The sequence below is a fragment of the Lycorma delicatula genome, chromosome 10, assembly GCF_047948215.1.
Source record: "Lycorma delicatula isolate Av1 chromosome 10, ASM4794821v1, whole genome shotgun sequence".
NCBI lineage: Eukaryota > Metazoa > Arthropoda > Insecta > Hemiptera > Fulgoridae > Lycorma > Lycorma delicatula.
Window position 1 is genome coordinate 110,279,700 of NC_134464.1, and position 16,493 is coordinate 110,296,192.

General features: G+C 29.9%; 1 long non-coding RNA gene across 1 annotated transcript in view; it reads left to right on the plus strand.

Annotated features, from left to right (window-relative positions):
• Positions 1-3,218: 3,218 nt before the first annotated feature.
• Positions 3,219-16,493, plus strand: part of LOC142331201 (uncharacterized) — a 46,427-nt gene continuing 33,152 nt past the window's right edge. The window contains exon 1 of the long non-coding RNA XR_012757916.1: positions 3,219-3,350. This is a non-coding gene — a long non-coding RNA (uncharacterized LOC142331201). The remainder of the gene's footprint in view (positions 3,351-16,493) is intronic.

A 16,493-nucleotide genomic window follows, 5' to 3' on the forward strand; every position in this document is an offset into this window, starting at 1 on the left:
AGGTACGTATTTGTACAGACGTCACGCCGAAACTATCAAAATGGATTCAGGGATGTTCAAAATGGATATTTCCGTTGAAATCTGAAAACCGAAATTTTTTGCGATCTCAATACTTTACTTCGTGGAAGGAAGTAAAAAGGATTATAAAAACACGCAGGCGAATGTGCTTTTATGTATACGTGCAATCATCACGATATCATGTGCTGTTGAAATTATATATATATAAATTGAATATTAGATAAAATTAAATAACTGAAAGCCTTACCATTACCCGTTCATGTACCGTTGGCGATGTTCTTCAGCTAATACATACAGGTTAATTTTAAAAGTCGCTTTCATTTATTATATTGTACATCGTAAGTTATCACGATTAATAAAAAGAAATCACAACAAAAATATCGGCTAAAATTTTTTGTCGAATAAAAAAATTAATAATAAATCTGACCATCTAAAATAAAATCCGACCGTTTTGATCTGCAGAATACATTAATATAAGTTAAAAAAAGTGCCAAAAATTTGTAAACTATTTCGTACTGAACGATACCTTTCTAAAATAGATACCTAATTTATTAATCACGAAATGCAGACAGGCAAAAGATTTCGTTATTAACAGAAACGTAACTTTTAAAAAAGTTAGATTAGAACTTCAATAAATATTGATACACGAAATAATTAATAAGCAGCAATTATTAGAGCACATATAAATAGAAATAAAAAGTTTAGTCTACCAAAGAATCCGCAACCGTCTTCTAGTTATCGGTACTTTTTTGAAAGCAAATCGTTTTTATAAAATAATCTATAATAAATTTTATTTAATTTAAATTAAAATAACAGGAATAAAAATATGTTTGGCTAAGTTAAAAAAAATTATTTTTTAAAGCCTTACAAATCGAGCAAAAATAAAACGTTTAGTTCATTAAACTACCATAATTCCTGCTAATACTTGTACTTAATCGCAATATTTAATAGCGTAATATTTTTCTTAATACAAAATACTGTTATTCAAAGAACTTACCTAGTTACATGTAGAATTCGTCGTTTAGATTCACATAAAATTTGATAGTAAACAAAATTTGATACGGTTTTAAACACGGTACTACATATCGTAAAGAAATACATATTATTACTGTATTTGACAACGTTAATCGTAAATAACACTTACATTAGATTAATAAGTTATCAGAAAGAAAATATCACATAATATGCTATATAAGTTTTGTTTATTTTCACTATAATCGCCGTATATAATGAAAGGAGCTAATAATATTATAATCAAATATAATTTTTTATCAACGTAGCAAATAGTTTGACACACCAGTTGTTTTGACGAACCAAGTCGAAGGAGGAGAGGTCGAATGCACTCATAGCAACTAACGCTATCTTGTGCCATTTCTTCGTACACTCCCTCTCACAATCAAAATTATGAGCAAAGTTATCAGTTAGTAATTTTTTTTTTCACTCTATCTTTGTTAAGAAGCCATCTTTTTATTTAAATTGTTAGGCTTTTTTACTTCCTTGTACGAAATAAAGAAAGTATTGTGATCACGAAAAATTCCTGTTTTCAAATTTCAACAGAAATATCCGTTTTGACTAGTTCGGCGTGACGTCTGTACGTACATATGTATGTATCTCGCATAAATCAAATACGATTAGCCATAGGATGTTGAAATTTTGGATTTAGGACTGTTGTAACATCTAGTTGTGCACCTCTCCTTTTGATTGCAATCGACTGAACCAATAAAGTCCAAAAAAATTTGAATTTAAAAATTTTTCTTAACTGCAGTAATAAGCCCTCGATGAGAGATTTTCAACGATATGTCATAAGTGATATTTATTTTCATCGGTTCCAGAATTATAGCCAAAATAAATTTTAATTAATGAAATATTTGGATCTTACAAGGGGAAGGCACATCGGTTCGAATTCGACTTTATTGAATTTTTTTAACTTTTTTTATTTTCATTTACACGGTCTTAATGTGATGAATAAAACTGATAGCCGGATAAGCATAATACGCTACGAACTTTCGCCAAGCTGAGAAATACTCTTAGATTTTCAGCCTAAGGGTAACGTTTTTTTTAATTGATAATACCCAGAAAAACATTAAACATGTCAGCTATCGTTCAAGCCAAGAATCGGACCCAAAACCCTCAGTATATCATTCGGTTTTTCTGTTACGGAGATGACAAAATAGATTACAAAATCCGAAATCCGACTAAATCTAATTCCATATTATTTAATGAACTTTCAGTTTATTTTTTGGATTGTTTCATTCATCGAGAGCCAAGTATTATTTAAGAACGACGAAATATATTTTAAAAGATCTAAATAAAATTAAATTAGGATTTACACGTGTAATAAAGTGTATTAATAAATAGATCTGTGGGTGTACAATATCCATTTGATTTTGATATTGCAGACGGGCTTAACAGTAAAGTACCGAAATCGGCTAGATATGATAACTTTGAAATTTAGATATAATACTAATCATTACCTCTTTACGTACCATTTGTAGTTTTTATAATCTGTCATAACAGATGTGGCTTTGTTATTTTTCTTTTTGAGCTGATAACTATTAAAGTAATTAGAGAATGCGCTATTATAAATTTTCCAGATCCTAACCGAGTAACGAATCCGGAACATTTAGTCTAGCAGGTAAGCAACTACCTCTCTAATATTGTAGAGGTCACGTTACATCTAAAAAAAATAATACTATTTTTTTTTAATCCCTGATTTCATATTTAGACAAATACAGTAATAGTTAATAATAAAAAATGTACGCGTGGGTGAGGGTCCGTATTTACATGTATTTGATTACTTATATAAACTGATAATTAGGTGTAATTAAATAATAAGTGAAAATCTCATTATAACCCCTTTGTGTCTGGTTGGCTGTTAGAGTAATACGTACATTTATAGTGTAAGTGAAAATTTATTCTCATTAATATAAGTTCCGCAAGATTGATAATAAATTTTAAAAATAACAACAGTAATTTAGTATTAGACAACGCATAATGGATGGTCTCATGTTAAAAAAATTGAGGGTGAAAGAAGCAGTTTGCGAACTAAATTTTAGATGGAATAATTTTGTTGTTTAAAAGTGTGGTTGTTGTGTCTTACGGGCGATGGTCGTTAGAGTTAGGGGGGGGGGGGAAGGAAGACAAACGTCATGATGGTAAACTAAAGAAATACAGGCAGTTGTTTGGTCTTGCATTATTGGCGGGAAACTGTCGGATATAATTACTCAATTCACCGTACCTTTAAAGCCTCTAGCCAACAGTGTTCTTTAACCTAACGTAATCAACGCATCCATTGTACATCTCTATTGGTATATTCCTTATTACTGATTAAGGTAAGTTTTATTTGCTTTTCTAATATTAGAATTTTTTAAACAATTATTTGCAGTTATTTTATTCTTTGTTTATATTATTCAAATAAAATACGAGTAAATTAAGCAATATTTTTAACAAAAATTCTTTCGTATAAAGATTAGAATTACTGAACAAGAAAGCACTTCAGTATAATGTAAATACACCTTAAATAAAATTTCACATAAACACATACACAAAATATTTTATTAAACCTCCCCTTTGAGATTATTGAGTGCGATGTAACACCCGATAAACCGTCTTTATTCTGTTCGTTATTTACACACAATTACTGTCATTGTATTTACTAAATTAGTATCTACTCAATATTCCATTTTAAAAATATTTATTAATTAAAAATGTTAGAATCCAGTTTACACTTGTTTATTTTTACGAAATAAATTAATAATTATTTATCTTAATAATGTATCTAAATAGCAGTGAAACTGTGTCGAAAAAATAAATAAAACGAATCACGTTATATATTAGGTTATTCGACCATTAATTAAGAAGGAAAGTAAAATATATTGTGTATCAAATTAACTGTCTCATATAAGCAAAATGTATTTCACGAGGAAAAAGAGAGTTTTTAAGTATCGAATTTAATATTTCATTTTAGATATATTAACAAGTTTTAAGTCGGGTAACGAGAATGAAACGTGCTACGCAAGAAAAAATTTGCATCGGTATCGTTATCAAAAATATACTCTGATTTACTGGAGCTCCTTAGTTCGATTCCCAAGTAGCTTACCGTTTGTTCACCGATCTCATTCGTGTCGTTAAATATTCATAAATGAATAGATTTAAGAGGATAGGTAGTTTGACGAACTTATCATTGTTCTGTCACTCAAGAAAATATTTTTAAATAGCGAAGGAAATAGTGAATATTTGTAAATAGTGATATTTTTTGAATAGTGTATTTTTTAAATAGTGCTCTCTCTCAAAAATTTGAAAATTTTATCTGATTTAATTTTTGTAATTACAAAGGTTTTGCTATAACAAATTTTGAGTGAGAAAAAAAAATTATATTTATATAGAACAGTATATTTCAGTATTTATATATAATTAAAATTGTGCGCGCGCGCTTCGGTTACTATACACAGAATACTATTCTTAATAGGGAGGGAGCTTGTATATGAAACAATTCTAACATTTTGTGATTGACAAATGCTATGTTGCCATTTATACTGATTTTTTTCTTCCCTGTTGACTCTTCACCCGCCAAAATCGGCATCTCTTATTTTACTCCGTTGCGTTTGACTTATTCAATACCTTTACATAATAAATCTTGCAACCAGTAAGGAAGATGAAAAAAAAAAAAAAAGTCAGTCTTAAATTCTCATTCAACAATATGGTTGTACTATTAATGATTTTGTCGTTTATGTAGTAGTGTTAAAAAGTTTAAAAAAATCATACTTAATAACTTTTTTGTTTATGTTAATTTTTTAATTTGTATAATACAGTTAGTAAAATGATCACTGATCTTATATATCCGATCTGTTGATTAACCGGACCTACATATTTTATTTATCCGTAAAATTTACATAAATCATTGCTTGATTTAAGTACTCGAATTATCAGAGAGATTTTCTTGTAACAAAATTCAGAAATAATTTGTGATTCAAATTAAATATAATCTGAGATTAATGTTTATTAAAACGTCGATTATTTGGACCTCCATATCTCAAACATTTTGCGACTTAAAAGCGATGACAAATCTAAGAGAACTTTGATAAATCTTAAATAACGTTTTTGTTTATGGTAATTTTTTAATTTGTATAATACAGTTAGTAAAATGATCACTGATCTTATATATCCGATCTCCTGATTAACCGGACCTACATATTTTATTTATCCGTAAAATTTACATAAATCATTGCTTGATTTAAGTACTCGAATTATCAGAGAGATTTTCTTGTAACAAAATTCAGAAATAATTTGTGATTCAAATTAAATATAATCTGAGATTAATGTTTATTAAAACGTCGATTATTTGGACCTCCATATCTCAAACATTTTGCGACTTAAAAGCGATGACAAATCTAAGAGAACTTTGATAAATCTTAAATAACGTTTTTGTTTATGGTAATTTTTTAATTTGTATAATACAGTTAGTAAAATGATCACTGATCTTATATATCCGATCTGTTGATTAACCGGACCTACATATTTTATTTATCCGTAAAATTTACATAAATCATTGCTTGATTTAAGTACTCGAATTATCAGAGAGATTTTCTTGTAACAAAATTCAGAAATAATTTGTGATTCAAATTAAATATAATCTGAGATTAATGTTTATTAAAACGTCGATTATTTGGACCTCCATATCTCAAACATTTTGCGACTTAAAAGCGATGACAAATCTAAGAGAACTTTGATAAATCTTAAATAACGTTTTTGTTTATGGTAATTTTTTAATTTGTATAATACAGTTAGTAAAATGATCACTGATCTTATATATCCGATCTCCTGATTAACCGGACCTACATATTTTATTTATCCGTAAAATTTACATAAATCATTGTTTGATTTAAGTACTCGAATTATCAGAGAGATTTTCTTGTAACAAAATTCAGAAATAATTTGTGATTCAAATTAAATATAATCTGAGATTAATGTTTATTAACTACAGCTGCTTTTTTTCCAAGAAAATGTGGCTCTCTGCATTTTCACATAGCAACAATGGAGGCGCCTTCCTTGGTAAAATATTCCGGAGGTAAAATAGTCCCCCGTTCGGATCTCCGGGTGGGGACTACTAAGGAAGGGGTCACCAGAAAATTAAAAAATAACATTCTACGAGTCGGAGCGTGGAATGTTAGAAGCTTAAAAAAGGTTGGTAGGCTAGAAAATTTAAAAAGGGAAATGGATAGGGTGAATGTGGATATAGTAGGAATTAGTGAGGTTCGGTGGGAAGAGGAAGGCGACTTTTGGTCAGGTGATTTTAGAGTAATTAACTCAGCGTCAAATAATGGGCAGGCAGGAGTAGGTTTCGTGATGAACAAGAAGATAGGGAGGAGAGTGGAGTATTTCAAAACGCATAGCGATAGAATCATTGTAATAAGGATAAAATCAAAACCTAAACCGACAACGATTGTTAACGTTTATATGCCTACAAGCGCCCATGATGATGATGAGGTAGAGTGTGTATACGAAGAGATTGATGAAGCAATTAAACACGTAAAAGGAGATGAAAATTTAATAATAGTTGGAGATTGGAATGCAAGCATTGGAAAAGGCAAGGAAGGAAATATAGTGGGTGAATACGGGCTGGGCAAAAGGAATGAAAGAGGGGACCGACTTATAGAGTTTTGCACGAAGTATAATTTAGTAATTGCCAACACCCAATTTAAAAATCATAATAGAAGAATATACACTTGGAAAAAGCCAGGCGATACTGGAAGGTATCAGATAGATTATATCATGGTTAAGCAAAGATTTAGAAATCAACTCGTTGACTGCAAAACTTACCCTGGAGCAGACATTGATAGCGACCATAATTTGGTGATAATGAAATGTAGATTGGGGTTTAAAAACCTGAAGAAAAGTTGTCAGATGAATCGGTGGAATTTAGAGAAGCTTGAGGAAGAGGAGGTAAAGAAGATTTTTGAGGAGGACATCGCAAGAGGTCTGAGTAAAAAAGATATGGTAGAAAATGTAGAAGAAGAATGGGAGAATGTTAAAAAGGAAATTCTTAAATCAGCAGAAGCAAACTTAGGCGGAATAAAGAGAACTGGTAGAAAACCTTGGGTTTCAGACGATATATTGCAGCTGATGGATGAACGTAGAAAATATAAGAATGCTAATGATGAAGAAAGTAAAAAGAACTATCGGCAATTAAGAAATGCTATAAATAGGAAATGCAAACTGGCGAAAGAAGAGTGGATTAAAGAAAAGTGTTCAGAAGTGGAAAGAGAAATGAACATTGGTAAAATTGACGGAGCATACAGGAAAGTTAAGGAAAATTTTGGGGTACATAAATTAAAATCTAATAATGTGTTAAACAAAGATGGTATACCAATATATAATACGAAAGGTAAAGTCGATAGATGGGTGAAATATATTGAAGAGTTATACGGAGGAAATGAATTAGAAAATGGTGTTATAGAGGAAGAAGAGGAAGTTGAGGAGGATGAAATGGGAGAAACAATACTGAGATCTGAATTTAAGAGAGCATTAAAAGATTTAAATGGCAGAAAGGCTCCTGGAATAGACGGAATACCTGTAGAATTACTGCGCAGTGCAGGTGAGGAAGCGATTGATAGATTATACAAACTGGTGTGTAATATTTATGAAAAAGGGGAATTTCCGTCAGACTTCAAAAAAAGTGTTATAGTTATGATACCAAAGAAAGCAGGGGCAGATAAATGTGAAGAATACAGAACAATTAGTTTAACTAGTCATGCATCAAAAATCTTAACTAGAATTTTATACAGAAGAATTGAGAGGAGAGTGGAAGAAGTGTTAGGAGAAGACCAATTTGGTTTCAGGAAAAGTATAGGGACAAGGGAAGCAATTTTAGGCCTCAGATTAATAGTAGAAGGAAGATTAAAGAAAAACAAACCAACATACTTGGCGTTTATAGACCTAGAAAAGGCTTTCGATAACGTAGATTGGAATAAAATGTTCAGCATTTTAAAAAAATTAGGGTTCAAATACAGAGATAGAAGAACAATTGCTAACATGTACAGGAACCAAACAGCAACAATAACAATTGAAGAACATAAGAAAGAAGCCCTAATAAGAAAGGGAGTCCGACAAGGATGTTCCCTATCTCCGTTACTTTTTAATCTTTACATGGAACTAGCAGTTAATGATGTTAAAGAACAATTTAGATTCGGAGTAACAGTACAAGGTGAAAAGATAAAGATGCTACGATTTGCTGATGATATAGTAATTCTAGCCGAGAGTAAAAAGGATTTAGAAGAAACAATGAACGGCATAGATGAAGTCCTACGCAAGAACTATCGCATGAAAATAAACAAGAACAAAACAAAAGTAATGAAATGTAGTAGAAATAACAAAGATGGACCACTGAATGTGAAAATAGGAGGAGAAAAAATTATGGAGGTAGAAGAATTTTGTTATTTGGGAAGTAAAATTACTAAAGATGGACGAAGCAGGAGCGATATAAAATGCCGAATAGCACAAGCTAAACGAGCCTTCAGTAAGAAATATAATTTGTTTACATCAAAAATTAATTTAAATCTCAGGAAAAGATTTTTGAAAGTGTATGTTTGGAGTGTCGCTTTATATGGAAGTGAAACTTGGACAATCGGAGTATCTGAGAAGAAAAGATTAGAAGCTTTTGAAATGTGGTGCTATAGGAGAATGTTAAAAATCAGATGGGTGGATAAAGTGACAAATGAAGAGGTATTGCGGCAAATAGATGAAGAAAGAAGCATTTGGAAGAATATAGTTAAAAGAAGAGACAGACTTATAGGCCACATACTAAGGCATCCTGGAATAGTCGCTTTAATATTGGAAGGACAGGTAGAAGGGAAAAATTGTGTAGGCAGGCCACGTTTGGAGTATGTAAAACAAATTGTTGGGGATGTAGGATGTAGAGGGTATACTGAAATGAAACGACTAGCACTAGATAGGGAATCTTGGAGAGCTGCATCAAACCAGTCAAATGACTGAAGACAAAAAAAAAAAAAAAAAAAAAAAAAAACGTCGATTATTTGGACCTCCATATCTCAAACATTTTGCGACTTAAAAGCGATGACAAATCTAAGAGAACTTTGATAAATCTTAAATAACGTTTTTGTTTATGGTAATTTTTTAATTTGTATAATACAGTTAGTAAAATGATCACTGATCTTATACATCCGATCTCCTGATTAACCGGACCTACATATTTTATTTATCCGTAAAATTTACATTAATCATTGCTTGATTTAAGTACTCGAATTATCAGAGAGATCTTCTTGCAACAAAATTCAGAATTAATTATAATTCAAATTAAACATAATCTGAGATTAATGTTTATTAAATTGTCTAATATTCGGATCTCCATACCTCAAACATTATGTGACTTAAACGCGGTGAGAAATCTGAGAGAAAAATAATTATTAAAATGCTGAAAAAAAAATCGCTTGTTTAACCAAGACTCAGATTTAAACAAGTTTGTATTTATAACGAAGTTATTAGTTATGTAATTTCACAGCCGATGGTAAATAATGGCGTAATGTGCTAACATTTAACTTATCACTCCTTCATTCTCCTTCATTCGAGATTTGTAGGATATGAGAAATACCAAATCTTGCTGGGAATAAACCCAGAACTTTCCATTGACGCTACTACTCTCTCCGTCGTACGTGTTTCCTCAGCATCATTCAGGAAATGCTATTATTCTGTTTTATATTTGGGCTAGTTATAGGCTGAAATTTTTTCATTGTATTTTATTCATTTATTAATTATTAACTCGTAACAAAAATAAAGCTAATTGGCCAACCCGTTAATTTAAATAATTATCGATTCCTCGACTGTTCCGCTCACAAAATCGTTTTTCTGCATTTACACTCTCAGGCTGTTCCTTCATAAAAATAAAGATTACAGGAAAGTAATTTGGAAGTCATAAAATCTTTGTAGGCATTTTATTAAAAGTGAATTAAACTTTAAAAATTAATGATTGTCTCCTCCAATAATATTTTATGGGGCCCGGTGTATATGATTTTTTTGGCATCTTATAAAATTGTCTTTTATAAATTTTTTATTATTATCATTTTTTTAATTTCAGAAATTAAAAAATAATAAATTGTATTATTTTTTATTGTTATATTTATCAGAGACATGATTAGTCATAAATAAAGTACGATTCATTTGTCCGCTTGTTTAAATGTAAACATCTGTCATTTTTTTCTTAATTGTTAATGAACGAACTTAATTATTGTTAAAATTATTAATGTATGAATCTTAATTTCCTTTAAAATGTTGAAGAAATAACATTAGTAAGTTCTACGTCTGTTCTAGCTAGGCAGCATATTTAATATACAATTAAAAATGTGAACTTAATTAAAAGTATGAAACTATTGCAACAATATAATGAATGATTAATTCAATGTAAATTTCAAGTAAGATACTTGGTTACCCGGCAGTTATTTAATGTATACACAACCAACGAATTACTCCGCGGCTGGAATTGTTGTACAGGTATATACACCCTTCCCTGCGGTGAAAGAAGTAAAGTTGTCATTTGTACGACTGAACTTCATTTCCGTTTTCAAAAGGGTAGTTACGTGAAACTGCTTCTTCCTAATTCTCCTTAGCGAATTCGCCAGCCGTAACTCTATAACAAATTGTTTTCGGACATAAGTTTGTAGAACTTCTTAATTTCAAGCTCTGGAATCGGTTCCCAAGTTTTTTCACTTTCTTCCTATATCATTTTGTGTAGGTATATGTATATATAATTACATAAATTAAAATATAAAATCTATAGTTTATATTTTTTATTGTTTTTAAAAACATCATTTACGGGAAGATATTTTCTTAACTAAAAGTTTGAATAAAGTTTATAAATTCAATGCGTCGATGAACTTGAACGTTTAGAAATATCTAGATGGGATTGCTCTCCTGTCGCAGTGAGAAATATAATTTTTTTTATTTTATGAAATAATTTCAAACAATCGGTACACGGTTCATAAAAAATATGTCAGATTAAAATTAAGTTTGATTTGGCTATATTTATTCCTTATAATATTTAACAGAACTATGATCGGTATAAATATGCTGAAGGTCCGATAACGAAATTATTGCTGCAGTGCATTTTTAGTAAGGAATTAAATGATCTTTCGACCCCTCAAAATTTGCGGGCACCCACACGCACCAAAGAGAGAGTGAGAGCATGAGCGAGAGAATTCTCGCGCTGTCTGAGGTAGACTACTGTTTAAGACAAGGGGTGATGATACTGACTGTGATGTTACATTTACTTTCCAAGAGCGACTCTTACTTTTATAATTGTGTTCTCTAAATAAGTATACGTTTTCTTACTAAATTTTTACAGTATTTTGTATTTCATTTTATTCGCTAGTGAAATATTAAATCTCACATTTTAAAATATTTAAATGTTATCAGAGTGATAAATTATAATGTTATTACTTGTATTTACGAGCGTAAACAGTAAAAAAAAAAAAAAAAAAATTTTTTACTGTAGTTAAAATGTAGTACTAGGTACTACCGGGTTCGAATTCCGGTCAGAATTGGCTTTTTTATACGTTTTATTAAAATTTAAAAATAAAAGTAAATGAACTGGATGTCGGTATATTGTCGATTCAAATAAAAAAATAAAAAAACGTATTAGATATTAATATATATAAGAAGAATTAACAAACATAATATGCGACGATTATTAACCGTTGGTAGCCGCTTTATTATGGAGACAACACCGCCCTTCTGTCGCCGGTTTCTCGCCGACAGACTAATCGTAGAGCGTTAGAACAGCCTTCAATAAACACATGCTTTACACGCTACAATATAAACTCATATTTTGATAAATAATTCAACGATTCTATAATATACATTATATTAAATTAAATTAAAAATTCCAACCGCGCCTGAGATTCGAACCCTGACCTTCCGGACGAAAGATCCCACCTAACGAGGTCAGTCGGCACACTATTTAGTTGTCTCGATACTTGTTGAAGTATTAAATAACATTATATTTTTTGTAGTTATAAACATAAAAGGATTACATAAATGTAGGAATGTAGGTTTTTTATAGCGTCTAACGCAATGTTGTATTTATCTGGCCGTCTTACTTCTATGTATTAGAACCTTAAATTTAATCGAGTTAATTACAAGTTTTACCGATTACTTTTTTTATCCTTTAATGCTTTATTTCATTTTATAAATTAGTTTATAACATTCTATCGTATTAAAAACTGGCCGACCAGTCGATATAGTTTAATGTAGTAAGATATAGTTTAAGAATTTGGCTTAATTTTTAAATATCTCATTAATTTCATCAACCTCATATTCCTTAAAATATACGTGTAGGATATTACGAGGTCGTATTGTAAATAAAACCGGAAAAATTTATCTGTTATTATTTAATATTAAAATTTTACTTTACAAAACGGATAAACTATCGTAATATTTTTAATATGTTTATTAAAATTAAAGGAGATTAATTATAATTTTTATAAAATGTTATTAGTATAAAATAATAGACTAATCTTAATTTAATTTAATTATACCGAATGTCTACATAAGAAATAGGACTACTAACAATGTTTCCCGCATAGCAATATTGACCGTTACACGGTTGTATTTAAATTGTATCGCGTGATGTAGTACTGGCCTACGGTAGCCAATCACAGCGAAGGAAGCCACCTGCCTTTGTAACCCCTCTCTCACCCCCACAAAAACATCGTCGCATTAGTCACCGACTGACAAATCTCTTATGTGTCCAGCTACTAAAAAAAATGAAACGAAAAAATTATTACCTCTAAAATTCCTCTTTACAAAATAGTCCTCTTTCAGCGTATATCGATGCAATTTTACCAATTGTATTTATCATCGGCTATTGAACAACTTTTTTATTTATTAAAACATTTACTACTATAAAAAAATATTTTATTAATTTATCATTAAACATATCGTTTTAAACTTAATCTGAATTTTTTTAAAAATATAGCGTAAATAATATATTTACAATAAATAAAATAAAATTGTACATTTTAGTATTTTTATTTTTACTTTTTCAAATAATCACAAAACATAGTATTTTATTTTAGATAGGGTATTCATTCATAAACGTAATAAATGATAACGATGATGCAAGGTTAGCATTTCATTAAAACGCTTGAAAGAAACACAGTGTGATTTGACTCGCTGTAATGAAATCGGTTTAGTCGTCTCATGAAAATTTGCTACTTAATTAGACGGTCCAAACATTTTACATAATGTACTACAGAAATGTTACTATTAATGGGAATAATATTTATGCAATTAGCAATGTTATTTCTTATTGAGAAGTGGATCGTACAAACTTTTTCATATTTAAAGTTTAAAGTTAGGATTTGCACGGCGGGTCGGTAACTTTATGTAAGAATTCAGTTTCCACGAGAATGGTTACAAAGGTTTATTCTGTTTTGTGTTTTTGTTTGTTGATTTATGCACGTCCAAGTCGGTGATACAGTGAAATGTAGAACAGAGACTACAATTTAATCTATACTCAAATTAGTGACAGCGTATATCTAAGTAGATTTTCAAACAATGAGTTATTTTCAATTGCAATATTTGTAATACCACTACGTTAGCAAACGTATCAAAGTTCTGAAAAAAGTTGTTTTTTTCTTCGTATATTTCTGTAAACTATGTTTGGAAAAATTCTGTTTGTTTTTCGATAAACGGTAAAATGTTATTTTTTCACGTTAGGCAAGGTAGGCGACTGCCTACGGCGGCAAAATTTATTTTTTAGTAAAAAAATAAACACAACTCATAAAAATATATTTCGATTACTTTTATCTAGACAATAATGTTATTTACTATTTATTAGTAGTTTTGTTTATTTTTTAAAAAGTATATTTAAATTATCTCTGAAAATAGTAGGTACTAGTTTTAGTTGTTAACTCGTTAAAAAAGTAATTTTTTTTCTCGATAAAACAATTTTCCGTAAATCGTATTAGTATTATTGTCTTAATTCAGTTATATGCCATTTTTCTGGCTAACATGGTTTTTTTTTATAAGTCTGTTTTTTTAATTTTTAATTTTTTTTAAGCTTGGGGGCGGAATTTTTGGGGTTTGCCTACGGCGGCAAAAACGCTAGGGCTGACCCTGCGTGTTTATCTGTTTTAATTTGACGCGTTAACTTTATTCTCATATAAAATGGAAGAGTAATAATTCAAAATTAATCGAGATAAAAGCTAATTAATAAATAACAAAGGAAAATTTATATTTCAAAAAAGTCGATATTTTAACGCGCCAGCAGGAAGCGTTTACACCGCTTTTAAGGCCGTTATCACAAGATCTGACTGACAAACACTGTGTTAAAAAAACTTAGCGCTTAATTAAAACCCGGAACCTGTAGGTGAAAGGCAGAGATGCTACCACACCGTCAGGAAAATCTATGATATTGTTTTTTCAAAGAAATCTAACAAATCATATACATCTCCATTTTTACTTTCCCGTTTAGATAGCGCTATAGGTATAGAAGAGAAAGTATTGTAATCGGTCCGATTTGGGAATACGCGGTTTTCACTGGATCTTGACGTTTTGATACCTAAGGAACCCAATAAACCAAAAAGCTGGATGTAAATTTTTCGGATGTGTTTGGGGTCGGCCCCTAAATTACTTTATATCTCCAAAACTACTGGACCGATTTTGACCAAATTCGGTCAGATTACTTTTATATATGAAGCATTCATTTGACTACTTTAGAGTTATTTTTGTGGGGGTTGTTTTGTAGCAAGTCTATAGCAAAAACCACTAACATTTGATGATTTCAAAGCAAATATTCGTTTTATTAATTATGGAATTCAATCTGATTTAGTGAACGAATTATGCAAAATTTTGATATAGACTTTGGTTATGTCATGCAAAGCCGTGGAGGCCATACGATTGATATTGATTTTTGGACATAATGTAACATTGTAAGCTTCGAAATAGAACACGATTGGTTGATATTAGACGTATTTTTTATTTTATAGAAATTTTACTTTTTGCGTTGAAAATGAAAAAACCCTATATACAGACAGGATATACAAATAATATAAATTAAAGGTTAAACTAAAAATTTTAATTTACTAATTATCGGCTTAAATCAATCACAATTTTTTAATAACAATACATTAGTTCGTCCAGCGACCAAGTGGTGGCCTGTCCCAATCCCCCGTCCACCGTCCGGAGTCTGAAAGTAATGATGTTTATTAATTAAACAAACCATTTGGCGAACGTTATTAATTAAACTCTTTGAATCGGTATATCAATATATAAAACGTGTTTTGTGAATACAGGGAACCGTTTCATTTCTCATTCTATATTCCCTAGTATGCTTGAAAAAAGGTTTTTTTTTATTGAAATTGTTTTGTTATATTTGTTCGTACAAAAGTTATGTATATATATTAAAGAGAGTTCATGAGCAATTACAAAACTATGATGTATAGTCTAAAATTCATTTTATAATTACACTGCTACTTGTGCTAGAAAAAATAAAGTTTTATTAAAACGGATAATAGTCAAAACAAACGCTATTATATGTAAAGATTTCAAGAAGTGATAATGTATAGAAAAACTATATAACAAAAAGTCTTGTACGTGACCACTTTGTAAACCAGCGTTGAATGCACTAATTTCAAAGCTAAGTAATTGATATGTTATAGAAAATAATTTAAAAAAAGTTAATTAAATTTATTTTAAGTAAAGGTTATATTTAAAAATAAAAATTCTAATTCAAATTAAATTAACTTGCATTCCTATTTTAATAAAAGAAAAAATATTTAATTAAAATTAAAGAGATACTTCTTTCCATGCAGTGTAAACATTTTATTTGCTTTACTATGCGCGCGTGTGTGTGTGTGTATGTGTATGTATGTATTCAAACGTAATGGACGCACACTTAGATCGCATAGACAAAAAAACAAAAGAGGAATAAAAGAAGTGAACAGATTTGTTAGTTATTTATAATAAATCGTTAAATCACAGTCTGCTTACTCACTAACATCTGTCTCTCTCTCTCTGCACAAATATATATATATATATATATATATATGTATATTAAAACGTATGAACACTTGTTACATGAGATACAAAACATCAACCTTGACTTGTTATTAGTAATATACTGGACAGCTGTCGTTATTTTGTCTATAGAGATGACACAATGTTAAATCATCTTTATCTTTAATCATTTCTTTAATCTTTTCTCTGTTTTTTTCTGTAAAATATTTTTTCTTAACTAAGAACAGGGGATGATTTTTAAAAATAAAATATTACTTGTACGTATTTCCGTTTCTTACCCTGATTAAGAAAAAATATATACTGTCCCTAAAGTCGCTTGACCGAGAATTACAGTATTTTAAAAGCTGAATCAATACTTGTGCTTTTAAATCGACAATTTTTTATAGATAATAAAATCTTTTATACATTTTCTAAAAACCATACAAGAATTGCTCAAAATGTTCCCC